Genomic DNA, 15990 nt, shown 5'->3' with positions numbered 1-15990 from the left:
AAATGCCCTCTCTATCGCGGTAGATATTGAGAAAGCCTTTGATTCACTGAACTGGGACTACCTATAAGCTAAAATGGCTAGGTTGGGGTTGGGCAGTGGATTCCTTGGCTGGAGACTCTCCCCCATACTCTTTATATGGCAATGGAGCCACTGGCTCTTACAATCCGGGAGGTCACAACTTCAGGGCATTGTAGGCCGATGGGTCATCCCTGTATATCTCTTTGTATGCTGATGACCTCCTCCTTTATCAATCAATCAATCACAAGAATTTGTATAGCGCGCTACTCACCCGTAAGGGTTTCATGGCGCTGAGGGGGGGATCGCTATTGCTCGAACAGCCAGGCCTTGAGTTGTTTCCTGAAGGAGAGGTGATCCAGGGTCAGCCGTAGATGAGTGGGGAGGGAGTTCCATGTCTTGGCTGCCAGGTAGGAGAAGGATCTTCCTCCGACGGTGGATTTCCGAATTCGTGGGATGGAGGCGAGGGCGAGGCTGGCGGATCGGAGCTGGCGGGTGGGTGTGTAGAAAGTGAGGTGGCTGTTGGGGTACTTCGGGCCCATGTCGTGGAGAGCCTTGTGTGCGTGGGTGAGGAGTCTGAACGTGATCCTCTTGTTGACGGGGAGCCAGTGCAGGTCTTTCAGGTGGGCAGTGATGTGGCTGCGGTAAGGGATGTCCAGGATGAGTCGTGTTGAGGCGTTCTGAATGCGCTGGAGTCTTTTCTGGAGTTTGGCTGTGGTTCCAGCGTAGAGGGTGTTCCCGTAGTCCAGACAGCTGGTGACGAGGGCCTGGGTGACCGTCTTCCTGGTTTCTGTGGGGATCCATCGGAAGATCTTTCGGAGCATGGGTGTTGAAGCAGGATGATGAGACTGCGTTCACTTGCGTTCACTTGCTTGGTCATCGTGAGGGAGGAGTCAAGGATGAAGCCCAGGTTGCGTGCGTGGTCCGTTGGTTTGGGTGCGCTGCCCAGGGCAGGGGGCCACCAGGAGTCGTCCCACGCGGAGGGAGATGGTCCGAGGATAAGGACTTCTGTCTTGTCTGAGTTCAGTTTCAGACGGCTGATCTTCATCCATTCTGCGACATCTCTCATTCCTTCCTGGAAGTTGGCTTTGGCGGTGGCGGGGTCGTTGGTGAGGGAGAGGATCAGCTGGGTGTCGTCGGCGTAGGAGATGATGTTGAGGTTGTGTCAGAGGGCGATGGCTGCGAGAGAGCTCATGTAGACGTTGAAGACGTGCATGAGTGATCAGACATAGAAGGAGCTATCAGGGCACTAGATGATTTTGGGCCCGACTCAGCTCTTCATGTAAACTGAGACAAGACCAATGTTTTTCCATTGTTCAGCCACACAACATGGCCAGGCCCTCAGCTGGGAGCCAGTCACATTCTGGTACCTCACAATTCAAGTGTGCCACAGAGAAACAGAGCTGTTAGAGGGTTCCATCAGAGCAACGCTTGCCTCATTGTGTCAATCCCTTTACTTCTGGCTATCCCTTCTGCTGTCCGTGTTGGGTTTTATCTTCAAAGATGATGTTTGTATCTGGTCTTCTTTATTATCATGTGGCCAAATTAATATTTTCATCCATTTCATTCCCGTTGCTTCTTTCTTTACTGTGGGTATTTCAAGCTCATGGATTGAGCCCCAGTCTGCGTGTGTCTAAAGATCCAGCACCTCTGCTCTGTGAATATATATATTATTTTTTTCACATAGAGCAGTGCACTGAAAAATAGAGAAATGTAAGTCTCTTGATGTTTTCTTTTCAATTCTTTATTTGAAAAATCCGAATGGTATTTCACTTCAAACAGCAGCCAACGCGTTTCGTTCTAAAGCAGCAAACAAGCCAAGAGAACTTCTTCAGGGCTTATATGTAAATAAAGGGACTCAGTAACAAATGTCCCCAATCTGGTGTATTAGTAGAAAGGTAAGCAAAATTATAAGATGGTCTAGTTAATGTACAGTATCAAATAAAAAATAAAAAACGTTCTACATGGCAATGAGAAATAAACCCACAAGAAAGAAAGGGACAATAACCCTCTCCCGTAATCCCGATCTCCAATCAGATATAGTCCACCTATATGGGGATATAACTCTTATACAGTATCAAATATAAAAATCCATTCAGCATGTTACAAAAAGATATGAATAGGGACGCACTTCGGATGAAATGAGGGGGATGGTGCCCCTATTCCGTAACCGCAATCCCCAAGAGGATCCAATCCACAGTGATAAGTGGTGTAACATACTTCACGAGCAGCCTCCAAGGCCCACAGTCAATATATATATGTATATTACCTACTGGCGGTCGCCAGTAGGTAGTTATAGTTAGGATCTATTTTCCATAGGAAATCTGCAACATTCTATTTGGAATAACTTTGGCGCCGGTTGACGAATCTTCGTGAAAGTTTCAAAATTGGTGGCCCGGTCCGCTCCTATCCTGAAAGTCTCGGGGTGATTCGTCAAGCAGGGGCCCAGAAAAAAGGGGGGTCCCAAAATGTGTTTTCCCCATGCAATTTTCTATAGGGACCGTTAATCGCAGCTACAGCCTGAACTGTTGAATGGAATTACACCAAATTTGTCAGAAAGGTAGACCTTCGTTCAGAGTCATGCCTTTTGCTTAAATGGTGTAAATCTGTTCAGTAGTTCCTGAGAAAATCAAAATCACATATATATCTATGGCCGCGGTAGATCTGCGCACCCTGCTGATCACGAGCTGTATTCTAATTGGCTGTCAACTCTCCAAATCAGGAAGTGTTGGCAGCCATCTTGTGCCTCGGTAGACCCGAGGCACAAGAAACCTAATAAACAAACGCGCAAAACGCAAAATGGGGGTAGGGTAGAAACACCCTGACCCCCTAGGCCTGCTCAGGGGGTCCCAGAAGGACCCCCAAGCCCCCGCCCAAACAAATGTTCTTTAAAAATCGGCAAAATCCGCTCAGGGTGCACGGATCTTGCCGATAAAAAAAATGAAGCGCTTCAATGCTAATTTGCCCCCGGGGGGGCCAAATCTCGAGGGCATATTAAAAATAAAGTGTGGGGGGCCCAAACCCCCCACACTGCCCCAGGGACCGCCACCCCCGGGGCTTCATACTATAATTTTGGGAGGCCTCTAGGGCCCCCCAAGGGACCGCCACACCCGAGGCGCAATGTAATTGAGATTGCGGGGGGGCACACTGCCCCCCCCCCCGCAGCCCCGGGGACCACCACCCCCAGGGCTTAATATTATAATGTTGGGAGGCCTCTAAGCCAACCCCCGGGGCTCGACTTCATTAAGATTGCGGGGGGGCACACTGCCCTCCCGCAGGCCCGGGACCGCCACCCCCAGGCTTATTTTTCATTAAAAAACAAAAAACCCTGTGTGGGGGGCTTGAACCCCCCCCCCACCTGCCCCGAGGACCGCCACTTCCCCGGGGCTCTAAATAATAAAATGTGGGGGACCCCCAAGCCCCGGGGACCACTACCTCCCCGGGGATTTGAAGCTGTTGGGAGGGGGGCCGCGCGGCCCCCGTCCTGGAGCCTTGTCATGGCCCTGTGGACCGCCACCCCCCAGGGCCAGCTCCTGCAGTGTCCCGGAGTACCCACCCTGGGACACTGCTGTTTGCAATGACAGGGCGGGAGCTTCGCGGTTCCCACCCTGTCATTGCAAACTGCTTTGCTTCATTGAAGCGAGAGCAGGGAAACCTGCTCTCACTTCAATGAAGCAATGGAGATTGCTTTTTCACATGGGGAGCAGCATGTTAGCTGCTCCCCATGTGGAAAAGCAATGCCGGCTCCCACAGGAGGCGGAGAGCTGGCTGGGACCGTGGGGGGATTGGGGACCCCCCCACGGTCCCCAACGAAGAGGGCCAGCCCCGAAGGATGGGGTCCCGGGGCTATAATTGCCCCGGGAGGGGGGCCACACGGCCCCCTCCCCAAATAATAAAAGAAAAATAGGCAGGCCTGCCACAGGGATGGGGTCGCTGGGGCCATAATAGGCCTGAGGAGGGGGGCCACGCGGCCCCTCTCCAAAAATGTTTTTTTTTAAAACAATGGCCAGGCCCCAGGGGATTGGGTCCCCGGGGCCAGAAGTGGCCCGGGAGGGGGGCCACGGGCCCCCCTTCCAAATTATAAATAATTATTTTTTAAATAAAAAAAGAGAAAGGCCGGCCCCGGGGTATGGAGTCCCTGGGGCCATAAATGGCCAGAGGAGGGGGGCCACGCAGCCCCCCTTTGAAAATTAAAAAAAAAAGGGGCCATGCCCTGGAGGATGGGGTCCCCGGGGCTATTATGGCCTCGGGAGTGGGGCCACGCTGCACCATCCCAAATTTGAGATTTAAAAAAATTAATTAGGGGGCAGGTACTGGGAGATGGGGTCCCCAGGGCCAAAAAATAAGAAAATGAAGGGGGGCTACACAGCCCCCGGTCTTTATAAAAAGAAAAAAAAAGACCAGCATCGCGCCGGAGGCCACGCCCCCTTCTTGCAGAACTCTGCAAACCTTTGCTGTGTGATACACAAGAGCTTACACAATCTGGGACCCCATTACTTGGCGGATAAATTTGTTTATCACCTTCCATCCCGCATCCTTAGGTCCACCAACCAACAGTTGCTTCAGGTTCCCAGACACTATAAGACCAGACAGGGAGGCCGCGCCCTCTCCATCATGGGTCCACGTCTATGGAACAACCTCCCCCTCTCCCTTAGAGAATGCCCGAGTCACTCAGCTTTCAGGAAATGCCTAAAGACAGCACTATTCTAGGAGGAGTTCTCTCGACCTGTTCACCTCACAGCACCGCGCGGAGATACACCTTCGGGTGTGATGCCGGCGCGTAATAAGCCCATAATAAGCCCATAAATAGCGCGTTTGCAGAGGGGGAACAAATTCCCCTTGAATACTGGGGGTCTCTGGGGGCCAACTAGCCCACCAGGAACCTCCAGGATGCGCCAGGGGCTGCGTTGCAGAGAGGTGTTCTGAGGCCACGTCCCTTTTTACACCTCTCTGCAACGCAGCTCTGTGGCGCTTACTGGAGGTAGCTGCTGGGCTAGTTGCACCCCAGGGACCCTCAGTATTCAAGGGGAGTTAATCCCCCAACTTACAACATGCCACGGGGCATGTTTGCACAGTGGTGAAGGGAGGGCGCGGGCCCTGAGTTCACATGTGTGCAAACACACCCAGTGGTGCGGTTTAAGTTAGGGAATTAATTCTTTGTCAATCCTGAGGGTCCCTGGGGGTCCAACTAGCCCACCAGGTACCTCCAGTAAGCGCCACAGAGCTGCAATGTAGGGTGTTGTAAAAAGGGCGTGGCCTCTGAACACCTCTCTGCAACGCAGCCCCCTGGCGCATACTGGAGGTACCTGGTGGGCTAGTTGGACCCACAGGATTGAGGAGGAATTAATTCTCTAACTTAAAACGCGCCACAGGGCGTGTTTGCAGACATGTCACCTCAAGCCACGCCCCCTTCCTTCACCACTGTGCAAAAGCGCCCCGTGGCGTGTTTTAAGTTGGGTAATTAATTCTCTTTCAATACTGAGGGTCCCTGAGAGCCAAATAGCCCAGCAGGTATCTCCAGTATGCGCCAGGGAGCTGCGTTGCAGACATATGTTCAGAGGCCACGCCCCTTTTTACACCTCTCTGCAACGCAGCTCTGTGGCGCTTATTGGCGGTACCTAGTGGGCTAGTTTCACCCTAGGGACCCTTAGGATTGAAGGGGACTTAATCTCCTAACTTATAACGGCCACAGGGCGCGTTTACACAGTGGTGAAGGGAGGGGCCTGAGGTGATGTGCGCAAACACGCCCTGTGGCGCGTTTTAAGTTGGGGAAAAAATCCCCTTCAATCTTGAGGGACCATGGGGGCCAACTAGCCCACCACGTGCTTCCAGGAAGCACCACTGCGCTGCGTTGCAGAGAGGTGGTGCAGGCCATGCCCTTTTTTACATCTCTCTGCTACGCAGCTCTGTGGCGCTTACTGGATGTACCTAATGGGGTAGTTGGACTCTAGGAACTCTCAGGATTGAAGGGGAATTATTTCCCCAACTTAAAATGCGCCATAGGGCGTGTTTGCACTGTGGTGAAGGGAGGGGATGGTGTAGGAAAGTGGCTCTATATATACTGGACTGAAGTAAAATCATCCGAACTACGAATTCCGATTTACTCACCTTTATCAGGAGAGACCTCAGTGCTGCATCTTTTGAGCCCAGTACTGATCCTGAAAAGTAATTTTAACCGTTCTTACCAGTAAATTGAATTTCCTTCCATAGGATATCATTGCCTGCTTTTTGCTGAAAAGGTTTCTAAGTGTCGATTTTTTAAACTTACAAATATTCACCTAAAATCATCCGAACAACAAATTCCGATTTACTCACCTGTTATCAGGAGAGAAACCAGTGCTGCATCTTTTAGCCCAGCACTGATCCTGAAAAGTAATTCTAGCCGTACTTACCAGTAACTTGTATTTCCTTCCATAGGAATCCATTGTCTGTTTTTCACCAGAAAAGTTTCCAAGTGTCGATTTTCACAAACTACAAATATTCCTTAAAAATCGCCTATATGACTCAAACGCATTCGTTCAACTGTTTACAGGAGATGCACCAGTGCTTGATCCAGGATCCACCACTGAGTAAGAAAAAGTAACGATAACACTACTTACCTGCTAAGTGAATTTCCTCCAATAGGATAACATTGGTGACTCTATGTGAAAAAGTTTCTAAGTGTCAACTTTTAAAATACAATAATATTCCTTAAAAATCACTACTGTAACTAAAACGCTTTTACTCAACTGTTTACAGGAGATATCCCAGGACTGAATCTAGGATCCAGTCATGTGGTTAGAAAAGTAATCCACGAAGTAACTAATTGTATTTAACTAGAGATCCTCATTGAGCTCAATGTTGCATTGTGTTTGAAATGGTGTTGCCCATTGCAAAAACTGTAACTACTGTACTTAAAAGTCTATTGCCTATTTGAAAAGTATTTAAACTAAAGTAATTCATTCTGAGAAAGTATATTTTGTAATGTATAATGTAATTATAATGTCATTTAAAAAATAAAATATCTAAAAATAAATAGTTTAAAAAAATGTAGTAAATCAGTATAAAAAAATAAATATAACAATTAATACATTTGAAAATTGTCATTTACAAAACCTTTGAAATTCACTGAAAAAACCCATAGGTTTCAAACATGTTATAGTTGGGAATTAGCATTTAAAAAACCTTTGAAATTCACTGAAAAAAACATAGGTTTCAGACATGTTATAGTTAGGAATTAGCATTTAAAAAACCTTAGAAATTCACTAAAATAAACATAGGTTTTAGGGGTGTTATAGTTAGCTGGACATTTCACTCGTACAAAACCATTGAAATTCCTCCGTTATAGTTAGTTGTACTAACTATAACTCGGGCGCCAGAAATCCACCCCTGATGATGTCACATATTACATCATTCATGACATGGTCAGTGACATCACTGATGACACCTCAAATGACATCACTGATGACATCATCCACGTGACAATCTGATACATCTCATCATACACTAGTATAACCTTTCAACACTCATTATAAAATATTGAGTACCATATTTGAAACCATTGACACACCAATACAAGTTTCTAAAAGCCGACTCAGTGATTCCTACATCTACACACACACATCTAAACATTTACCTATAGATTCACTCATACATGCTAACAAAGATCAATAGAACACTATTAAATATACTTATACACCTACATCGACATTACACACCAGCACACATCCTATTCACTTATCAGTCATCCTACTCACTTATGCAAACAATTGATCATACTTGCATTTACTAAGCTACACACTTATACAAACACCACTTTATTTATTCATATAGATAGTAACTCATACTTAGTGTGTTAGAAAATCACTATTACAAGTATACAGTTTTCGAAACAGTCACTCATACAATCACTGAGTCTTATGTATATTTTTTTATATTTAACAACTATCACATACACTGCCTTTTATATTTCTACTTTGTTGGACATGTATCATTGAGAAATATATTTACTCATCACCACACCCATAAAGAGATTCACTCACCCAAACAACTGTTTCCACTTACAGTCTTAACCTCATATACCTAATAAATCAACTGTTTACACAACTTTGGACAGTCAAACACCTCCCACCCAACCACACACACATTCACTATCCCAAAACAATACTCACTTAACTAATTAATAACTAATATAGACTTTCACATAGCTAGTAACCAAGTTATGTAGTAGATTACACAACAAGAGATAGAGTGATACAGATATTCACACAGTTTAATCACTATCCCATATATTTAGAGAGACACTTTAAATTAGTCACTTAGACAGTCAATCACAGTGCTACTAAATCCTCCACCCAGACACTTATACATCCACTCAGTCTTCAATGCAGATTGCTATATATATAATACTTATTTAAATATCAAACCAAACCACATTCACTGGATGATGTCATCAGTGATGTCACCAGTGATGTCATTTGAGATGTCATCAGTGATGTCACTGACCATGTCATGAATGATGTAATATGTGACTTCATCAGCAGTGGATTGAAGGCGCGTTATACTTAGAACAACTATCTATAATGGAGGAATTTCAATGGTTTTGTACAAGTGAAATGTCCAGCTAACTAGAACACCCCTAAATCCTATGGGTTTTTCAGTGAATTTCTAAAGTTTTTGAAATGCTAATTCCTAACTATAACATGTCTGAAACCTATGTTTTTTTCAGTGAATATATATATATATATATATATATATATATATATATATATATATATATGCGTGTGTGTGTGTTTTTTTGCATCTGAAAGAGACACGTTAGTGATAGATTCCTTACCTTAGAATATCCCCAGGCGTCAGACTGGATCCGGAAATTTTTGCGTAGCAATACCCCTGCGCGTCGGTAGGCGTTGTCTGCGGCTCCGCGTTCGTCGTCGGCGTCGTTAGCGCTGGAATGACGTCGCCGGAGTACTTAGACGCCGCCCATGCGCGCTGACGTCAGTTCTTCTTTTTTCCGCGCCAGCTAGCGCAGATCCGGAGAAGCTCTACCCCTAGTCATTTTTTGACTAAACTTTTTATTCTTTTTGAACATTTCTTTCTTTGAGTCTTCGACTCTATCGGTGCTGGTAGGGATGCTCGGGTACAAGCCCTGTTCGAAGTGCGACCGACTGATGTCGGTCACGGACCCCCATCGCCGGTGCCTGAAGTGCTTAGGCCTCGACCACGACGACCGCACCTGCTCCGACTGCCGAGCCCTGACGTCGAAGGCTAGGCAGGAGCGGTCCCGCAAGCGGCTCGAGCTCCGGCAGTCGGCCCCGCGCCATTCCAGGTCCCGGTCCCACGGGAGGTCGAGGGACCGGTCGCGGGGTCGGAGTCCCCGCAGCTCCGGGAGTGGAAATCAGTCATCGGGATCCAAGTCCTCAGGTAAAAGGCATGAGAGGTCGGAGGGGCATCATCGCTCCTCCGACCCACCCCAACGCTCGCACGATGCGGCCGGGGGTTCGGGCGACGCCGCCCACGTGGCTCCGAGAGAGTCGCAAGCGCCGCCGCCTGCCCCACACCTTTGGGTCCCTGGGCACGGCGCAACGCCGGAGGAGGTCGAGAGTTACCTCATGGCCATGAGGTCCCTCCCTCCTCAGCCGGGTCCCGCGGCGCCTTCGGGCCCAGCGGTCCCGGCTGGAGGCCCTAGCGGGTCGGGCGCTTCGGCCCCGACGCCGCCGGGTGCTTCGGCCCCGGCGCCGCCGGTGACTTCGGTCCCGGCGCCGCAGGACCTCAGCGGATCCGCTTCCGGATCCGGGTCATCGCCGGTCGACCTGACGACCTCACCGGCGCCGGCCCTGTGGGTGTCGCCCCCGGCGCCCATTGTGGACGCCGTCCCCAATCTTCCCTTCGGTCCGACTCTGGCGCTGGAACGGCGCCGCTGGGCGCCGCTCCAGACGGCCTTTGGAGATTTTTATTTCCATGAGGAGGCCCAGTCTGTTGACCCTGGGTTGCAGGAGACTGGTGACGGAGGTGATTGGGAGGGGTCTGAGGATCCTCTGGCACAGGAGTGCCAGTCTCTAGAGGACTGGACATATGAGCTTGGGGAGGCCAGTAGTATTGACACCTCGCCAGACACTGGATTTGTCTCCCCTCCCACCGTGGCTACGGAGGAGGGGGCTGCCTACAGCGTAGTGTTGACGAGGGCAGCCAAGGCCTTGGGCCTTGAGCTCCCCGTTGCGGCCGTGAGCACTAACCTCCTCACTGAGGTTCTTAAACCGCAGGCAAGCTCCAGTGAGCCTCTACTGCCGTTTAATGAAGCCTTATGTGACGTTCTTGTGGGCACTTGGTCCAAGCCCGCCACAGGCCCGCCTGTGGATAGGAACGTGGCCAGACGCTACCGCCCGGCCCCGGGCGACCCTTGCTTTTTGTCCACCCATCCCACCCCCGAGAGCCTGGTTATCCAGGCCCCCACTTCCCAGACCGCATTCCCGACGGCCCCGCCCGATCGGGAATCCAAGAGATACGAACAGTTCGGAAAGAAAGTGTTCTCGTCCCTGAGTTTGGGACTGCGGTCTGTCAATACCGCGTGTCTCTTGGGCGGATCACTGAAATATTATCGACGGCCAAAATATCGAGTTGCCAAAATATAGTTGACTAATTATCGACTACAAAATTATCGAGTTTAAATACTTATTTAAGTAACTACAAAAATATCGAGTAAATAATATCGAGTCTACAAAATATCGACTTCAATAATATAGACAAACAATATATCGACTAAAAATATATAGTTTGTAAGCTAAATAACCCTAACACTACAAAAATATCGACTACCAATATATAGACTACAAAAATATCGTATTTTTTAATTTATCGACTTGTGATTATACACATTATATATATAAAATGATACATAAATCTTCTTGTAAAATACATTACACAATGCTAATTATATATTATATATTAAAATACATTTTTAAAACACATTTAAATGTGTAAACATTTTTCCTACATATCATGAATAGTTTGAAAATAATATATACATTTGTCGAATTTTGTCAACATATATCATCACATTATTAGTACATATATTTAAAAAGATTAAATTAACTAACCTGGTTTAATGCAAAACTCTTCACAAACGACCATTTCCACTTCAACAAACAAACCAATTAATTGTGAAAAAATTCAAACTAACCAATAAAATGCTCTCTTTCTTAAAACATCCAATGAGATTAGAGAACACAAAAAATACACACTATAAAAGGAGTACATGCCTACTACCATTTGTTGCTGCACAAGCTATAGAAAACAGAAGGCAACTCTTTGATCAACGAGTTCCTGAGAAATCGAGATTACTATTCCAGATTGCAACAAAATTAATCAAGTAAGTGAATATTAATTATTATAATACACAAGTACTAGGCTAAAATTGTATGTATTTCTCCTAACAGTTTAAATGACATTTATTTTTCTCTTTTAACATTTAATTTATTAACATCTCCTAAACACATCAAAATATATGCTCCTAGTGATTTACCACTAAATACTATTTGTAAGTATATGTAAATGTTGTCTAATACACCAACTGCTGTTCTTATTAACTATTTTCTAAAATCCTTTCTTTATTTATTCTATCTTCTAAACAGAATTTCTGATAACATCCGCATTCTACTCAACGAAATGTAAAGACTACACAATTTAAACAAGTAAGTATATGTGTACAGTTCTAAAAGGCACAAAAATACGAAAACTATTTTCTAAAAACCATTTCTTGTTTATTCTATCTTCCTTACAGATATTCTAAACACATCCTACATCTACTAGACTAAAGGCAAAGAGTACACAATTTAAAAAAGTAAGTATATGTGTAAAATTCCTCAAAGGCCCTAAAAAGTTAACGCTATATTCTAAACACCATTTGTTTTTTCTTCTATCTTCTCTACAGATATTCAGAAAACATCCTACATCTCCTCTACCTTAAGCTAACACTACAGAATTAAAACAAGTAAGTATATTTATTAACTTCCTCTAAGTCCCTAAAGTTTATAAATCTATGTACTAATAATCATTTCTTGTGTATTATATCTTCTCTACAGATAATCACATTACATCCTTCATCTACTCCACCAAAGACAAACAGTGAACAATTTTAAAAAGTAAGTATCTCTAATAATGTCCTAAAATTGCCTAAAAAGCTAAATGTAATACTGCTTTCTGCAAAAAAAATGCGAAACATTTTTAACAAATGGCTTATAATTTTTTACTTTGCCTACTAACAGGAAAACAAGAAGAACATACAAGAAATAAATTGAACATAACAGTTTCAGAATTTTTCAACACAAGATTTACTAACTGTAAGTATAAACAGTGAAATATAAATGTGTAAAACACTACCAATAATATTTTACATTTAAACATGTTTCTTTCTAATCTTTCCTAGAACAATTAATACAAAATGACTGAAGGTGCAGAATTTGTTATGTCACAGAAAAATAAATTGTAATTTTGAAAACATTTCCCCACACAGCTATCCAAGGTTGCTACTATCACTTTAACCAAAGTATATGGAGACATCTCCAAAAATCAACGCTAAGCATTCAATACTCAACTGATAGCAACTTTGCATATCAAGTAAAAAAATTAATAGCACTAGCCTATGTTCCAGTTACTGATGTAGCGGAACACTATGACTTACTTATTAACTGCACATACTACAAAAAGTATGAAGACAAACTGGCCCCACTACTGGACTATTTTGAGGATACTTGGGTGGGAAGGTTACATAGATCTGGGCACCGACGCCAACCTAAATTCCACATACCTTGGTGGAATGTATATCTAAGTACATTAAACCAAGAGGCAAAAACGAATAACAGTGTGGAAGGATGGCACAATGCATTCCAAGCTACCACTAACAGAGCCAAACCCACCTTCCTAAATCTAATACAATCTTTAAAAAAAGAACAAAGCTACCAAGAACTAAGGATAGAACAATCTGTTACACAAATTGGCCCTAAACTAACAAAACAAACAAAACAAATGTTCAGACTCCTGCAAAGCCAAGTAACTCTGTATCCTTCAACCAGAGGTTTAGAGTACCTATCACTCGTAGCTAAAAGCCTACTATAATGTATCATACCAAAACTAACAAAAACTTCTGATAATTACAGAAATTGTGCAATGAATAACAATTTTCATTTAATCATAAATAATACACATTTGTTAAATAAATTTGTTAAATTATAAGAAATATTTATTTAACAAATATGCAATATTTATAATATTAAACATTGCAATGACATTTAAATCGACATTTCCCACCCAAATTAAATAAATGTAAAAAACTTACAATTTATGTAGCAGAAGAAGAGGTCATCCAGCCCGTATAATGCATACCATACCTTACAATCCAGTACAAAATCAATTTCGGAAACCCTCAAAAACCCGATAATAATTTAAAATTTGTGAAAAACGCTCCAGGAAATCCCGACAATACAAGTGTGGACACTTTATTATTTAAAGTGATATACACACACCTTGTAAAAATTAAATTACGCATATTCTTCTCCCAATGCAATGCAACACCCTACAAATATCCCGAAAATTAGTAAAAGGTTTAAAAAAATCGCTCCAGTAAACGTAGATTAAACAAAGTGTGTAAAATTCATTTAAAAAATGAACATACACACACGTAGTAAAAAAAAATAAGCCCTATCTTATCGTAATCCATTCCAAATCAACAACCATAAAAACCCGAAAAATCGTGGAAAAGATTACAAATCGCTCCAGGAAATCACGAAAAAAGGAGATAGATGTTAAAATATCACATTATTTTGTAATACAATCTTATCTCAAAAAAAAAAAACGCATCCTTCCATGGAATAATACAGCGAAGTTCCGGTACCTGTAAAAAAACATACATTAAGTAACCCACCCACACAATACCCTAAGATTCCAAAATACACATTAAAATTTATGTAACACATGCTCAAACACATATCCTAAGCATAGAAAAACACTAGGCCTCTAACATACACGACGCCTCGGTAAATACGAAGTTTCACGTAAAACATACCAAAACGACAACTACATACATACAATAACTCTAAAAACGTCGAATATAGTCTCAAACACTACTACTCTCTACGAAATATTAGTTAAAATTCCCCTTACCTTTCTCAACGCGAAGCAGCTTCCAACCGCGCTCTTCTCCAGTCCTGAATGAAGCAAAATAACCTTACGCGGTCACAAAGTAGTCCCCTTAAAGTATATTTGAAAGGTAAAAATAATAAATACAATGTTCTAATAAGAAATAAAATACATACACCAACTTATAATTTCTAATAAAAATGTGTAACACTAATAACCATTTATTTAGTTTAGATATCCATTTATAATTAATATTAAATAATATTTATAGAATATTATTTAATATTAATATTACTTAAAAAATATAAACTTTATAATACATATCTTTTAAATGTTTAATGTTAAATGAAAAATATTATAATTTTTTTTCCCTATATTTAAGTAAATGTAGCAATTTATTTCATTTGTAAATTAATAGTATAAATAAATAATTATTGTTATTTATTTATATTAATGGTATAATTTAAATACATCATTGGAAATAAATACTATGACAACTCTAAAATTGATGTACTATTTTCAGAATGTATATATTTATTTTGTAACAAATGTTATAATTATTGTTAAATTGTAAATTAATTTTAATAATTAATATAATATATTAATTATTATTATTAATTATCCCAACAATGTATGTAAATTAAAAACATATATTTTTAAACATTATATCCAACTAAGTCATTGTTTTAATATTTCATATAGTATTTGGAATAATGTTTTTCTCCTAAATATTTGTATATATATAACAAGAATTAAAAAATGTTTATTTTTTATTAAAAACATTCTATGTAATATCTATCAAAGTATTTTACAATGTTTTTTGTATAATATCTTTAAAACATATAATTACTATTGTTTTTTTTTATAATAATCTCTATATCAAAAATGTATATTTAATAATATTAATATATAATATATTAACATTATTAAATAAATAATAAACAGTCTGTGAATTAAAATGATTATAATTTGTTCTCAATATTAAAATTTGTCACCCAAATATAAATATGTTACAAATTATTATGTTTTGTATAAATACAGTACAAAAGATATGTTTAAAAAATGTACATTTATAAATGACAATAAATGTAAATGAACACATCCTTTTTTCCAAAATACTTATATAGAATATTAATTGTTTTGACTATTGTACTGTACATGTTATAAAAACAAATTGACAATAAAACTTTTAAAAACATCCATGTGTACTTATTTTCCTAAGATTCTAACACAGTCATGTAAATTTTTCTGTGAGGGTGCTGAACACTGACCAATTATATTTTACTATTCCTAGTCCAGTCAGACAAATATCAGGGAAGGTGTTGAACACTGACCAATTATAATTTACTATTCCAACTCCAGTCAGACAAATATCAGGGAAGGTGCTGGACACTGACCAATTATAATAGATGTATTACGTTACAACACGTACTTTTACAACGCATACCTTTACAACAAAATATTTTGAAGGCAAAAACCATGTAATAGAAATTAATATAATTTAATTTAATTTAATGTATTTAAAATTAATAAAAATTATTTAATATAATTTAGATGTAATTTAATGTCATTTTTACCCTGTACCCGTAACCCAAAAACGCAAAACTAACCTGGCCTGAACCCTAAAAATATCACTTTACCCAAAAACTGAACACTGACCCTGACCCCTCTATATACCCTTTACCCAAAAACTAAAAACTGACCCTGAACCCTTAAAATATCCCTTTACCCAAAAACTGAAAACTGACCCTGAACCCTAACAATGCCTCTTTACCCAAAAACTAAAAACTGACCCTGAACCCTAAAAATACCCCTTTACCCAAAAACTGAAAACTGACCCTGAACCCTAAAAAAATCCCTTTA

Source organism: Lissotriton helveticus, chromosome 8 (genome assembly GCF_964261635.1).
Source record: "Lissotriton helveticus chromosome 8, aLisHel1.1, whole genome shotgun sequence".
NCBI classification, from domain to species: Eukaryota; Metazoa; Chordata; class Amphibia; order Caudata; family Salamandridae; genus Lissotriton; species Lissotriton helveticus.
This window is presented reverse-complemented; position numbering follows the sequence as displayed.